Source organism: Hyaena hyaena, unplaced genomic scaffold (assembly GCF_003009895.1).
Source record: "Hyaena hyaena isolate Hyena2069 unplaced genomic scaffold, ASM300989v1 scaffold_1172, whole genome shotgun sequence".
NCBI classification, from domain to species: Eukaryota; Metazoa; Chordata; class Mammalia; order Carnivora; family Hyaenidae; genus Hyaena; species Hyaena hyaena.
The window spans coordinates 183,914-187,642 of record NW_024081807.1 but is presented as its reverse complement, the minus strand read 5'-3'; the positions used below and the strand labels follow the sequence as shown (position 1 = coordinate 187,642).

The window sequence follows — 3,729 nt, the reverse complement described above, 5'->3', positions numbered from 1 at the left end:
CCAGTGAGCTAAACCATGCTGGTTTTCATTATACTTCCATTTAATTTTCTAATTAATCTCAGAAAACATTAATTAATTTTGTCTTTTCCACAGTCGGCCTGGCACCCTTGGGCCTGAAACACACAAATATTGCTGGCCTCGAGCAGTAGTAATCAAAATTTCTAATTTGTTTGAGCAATCCACTGTCTTTCTCCTTACTTCTTTGTCTGCTGGGTACTTTAAGAATCCTTTAACCCCTTGGCTTTAGATTTTCTATGAATTCAAGAATGAAAAAATCAGTAGATCTCTCAGGCCAAAGAGAAATGATAAGACAGAGAGGAAGCCAGTCAGAGTTTTGATATGGAGACAAGAGTCGGACTCTGTGTTGGAGAATTCCGTTTCTGTTCCGGAATTATCATGATCTGGTGCCATTTTGAGTGTGGCATTACTCTGACATCTGCCCAGATATCCCTCAAGATCACTTGCCTGACTTGTCACATAGCTTTTACAATTTTTTTAATGACTCATCTTTTTTTTCTTCATGTTTATTTATTCTTTAGAGAGAGAGAGAGAGAGAGAGACAGAGCATGAGTGGGGTAGGAGCAAAGAGAGAGAGAGACACAGAATCTGAAGCAGGCTCAAGGCTCTGAGCTGTCAGCACAGAGCCCGATGCAGGGCTCGAATTCACGAACTGTGAGATCATGATCAGATTCCTAGTCGGACGCTTAACGAACTGAACCACGCAGGAGCCCCACTTTTACAATGTTAAGTGACAATGAAGTATGTGTATAATCACAGAAAAATGGACACCCGTAAAAGCCATAAGTGTTAGAGTGATTAGTTGCCTCTTACCTTTTTCCAGCAAAAAAACATGTATCTCATAATTTTACTTTTTGCCAAAATAACAAACGAACCAACAAAAACAGAAGAACAATTTCAAAGGCGATTTCCATATGTCAGGGAGTCCAATTTTGGAAGCAATGAGAGAAGAGTGTGTTATATAAATGTTAAAGTGCAGTGGGAAGTGACTTTCAGGAAAAATATTTGAGCTGTAATGCCAAAACATCATTTAAAATGAGTAATTTGCCTCTGTTGCCTACAAAGGGCATTTAAACTTTCTATATTTTATAATGTATATATTGAAGAACTTATCATGCTGTTCTATTGAAAATGCCTTTGAAATTTTACTGTGAAATATATTATACCAATAAAATGTTTGTACTGTATACTTTAAAAAATAATAGTAATAATAATAAAAGTAATGCCATTGGACCTACAACCAAGATTAGGAAACGAAGCATCTTCTGTTCTTAGCAATTCCCCCTATACTGTCCACAAGAGTAGCCCCCTCTTTGTCAGAGAGATAATTATAATATTATCTTGATTTGTGCCAATTCTTTGCTTTTTCATTCTGGTTATATTCATAGACCTGTATCCTCAAGCACTACTTTATTTACTTTCACCTGTTTTAGAACTTTTTAGTCAGTAACCATGCCGTATTACATTCCTATTTTTCAATGTTATGCTTTTCAGATCCACTCATATGAATGGATGGACAGTGATTCATTGATTTTGACTGTTGTACTTCATTATGTGAATATGGTACTGTTCAGTCATCCATTGTCATTACTTAAGGTGTTGGTTGTTTCCAGGATTTATTATTATTATTATACATATTTTAAATTATTTTATTTTATTTTATTTTTAGAAAGAGACAGCACATGAGCGGGGGTGAAGGATAGAATGAGACAGAGAGAGAGTCTTAAGCAGGCCCCATGCTCAGCATGAAGCCCAATGCAGGGCTCAATCCCATGACCCAAGCCAATAAACAAGAGTCAGATGCTCAACAGACTGAGCCACCCAGGCGCCCTTTATTTATTATTATGAACAATGTTGTTATGGATGTTTTATAAACCATCTCTTGGTTCTTTTGTACAGTCAGGTCCCTAGGCTATATACCTAGGATTGGACTTGGGTGATTAAAAGGTACACAGATGTTCAGATTTAAATGGTAATGCCAAACATTTTGCCAAAAAATATATCAATTTACCCTCTTACCAGCAGCAAAGTTTCTGATATTTTACATCCTTCTCCATGTTGCATATAAACTGATTAAAATTTTTTTTTAATATTTATTTATTTTTGAGAGAGGAAGAGACAGAATGTAAGCTAGGGAGGAGCAGAGAGAGGGAGACACAGAATCCAAAGCAGGCTCCAGGCTCTAGGCTGTCAGCACAGAGCCGGATATGAGGCTGGAACTCATGAGCCACAAGATCATGACCTGAGCTGAAGTCGGACGCTTAACCAACTGAGCCACCCAGGTGCCCAGATAAAAACTGATTTTTAAATAAAATATTTGACAATTCAATGGGTGGAAAATGTATCTTATTGTAGTTAAAATTTGCATTTGCGTGACTCCAAATAAGATTGAGGCCCTTTCCATGTATTTCAGCCTTTTTATGTATCTTCAGTGACATGTCTTTGCATAGCATTTGTCTTTTTTAAAAAATTCATTTGCTTTTCTATTTCTGATCATATTAAGAGTTCTTTACTTTTTCTGACTACTACTCCCTTGTCACTATATGGATTAGCAATATCTTCTTCCATTTTATGGCTTATCTTTTCACCAGGATCATGGTCTTTTTTATAAATAGAAATTGTGGTATTAAAAGATTTAAATTTATCAATTTTTATTACAATTCCCACTTCTTATGGCATGAATTCTTCTTTATATTGAGGTCATAAAGATTTTCCTAAAATGTCATCTTAAAGTTTTAATTATTTGGCTTTTGCTTTTAAGCCTTTAATCAACCCGAAATTGATTTGGATTTGTGGTTTCAGGTGGGAATCAAATTTCACTTTCTCCCATATGGGCAACCTACTTGCAAGCTAACAAATTAGTTTGCCATAGTTACATGGATACTGATAGAGAACTTGAAACTACCAGACAGAGACAGAGGAGATCTCGTCTGTCATAGCTGATGGAAGTAGCCAGAATGTCATCATTTTTGTGTAGGCTCTCCAAGCCCTAGTCCCCAGAGGTTGCTCTGAAGAGGGCAGGGGAATGTGTGCACACGAATTGTGTTATAGGAGAGGAAACCTGTGCTTGCTTCTGCAGCAAATATACTAAAATTGGGACGATACAGAGAAGATTAGCATGGCCCCTGTGCAAGGGTGACATGAAAATTCAAGAAGCGTTCCATATTTAAAAAAAAAAAAAAGGAGAGGAAACCCAAATTTAAGGCACTAAATCTTTTTCTTGAATTTTTAAAGATTTTTAAATTTATTTTGAGAGAAAGAGAGAGTATGCATGTGTGAGTGGGGAAGGAACAGAGAGAGAGAGAGAGAGACAGAGAATGCCAAAGAAGCTCTGTGCTGTCATCGTGGAGCCTGGCACGGGGCTCAAACTCACAAACCATGAGATCATGACCTGAGTGAAACCAGGAGTCAGATGTTCAACTGACTGAGCCACCCAGGCGCCCCTCCAATCATTCATAATGGGCAATGAGCCTATCTGAAGTTTGCCCCAAAAGGAAATATTATCTTTTTTGCATTACATTCATTGATTTTTTTGGATACTATTGATATCTTTAAATATTAAATCCTGTACAACCTGTATATCTCATTTTATTCCAATCTTTCTTTATGTCTTAATAAAGTTTTCAAATTTTATCCATAAAGACCATGGATGTTTTTGTTCAGTTAGTGCCTGGACAATGCACATATTTTTAATTTGTTCTTATAAATTAG

General features: G+C 36.5%; 1 non-coding gene across 1 annotated transcript; it reads left to right on the top strand.

Moving 5' to 3' along the window:
* The first annotated feature begins 3,085 nt into the window (after positions 1-3,085).
* LOC120224464 lies at positions 3,086-3,188 on the top strand. Its single transcript, XR_005526574.1, has one exon. It is a non-coding gene; the product is annotated as a U6 spliceosomal RNA (small nuclear RNA).
* Positions 3,189-3,729: the final 541 nt, after the last annotated feature.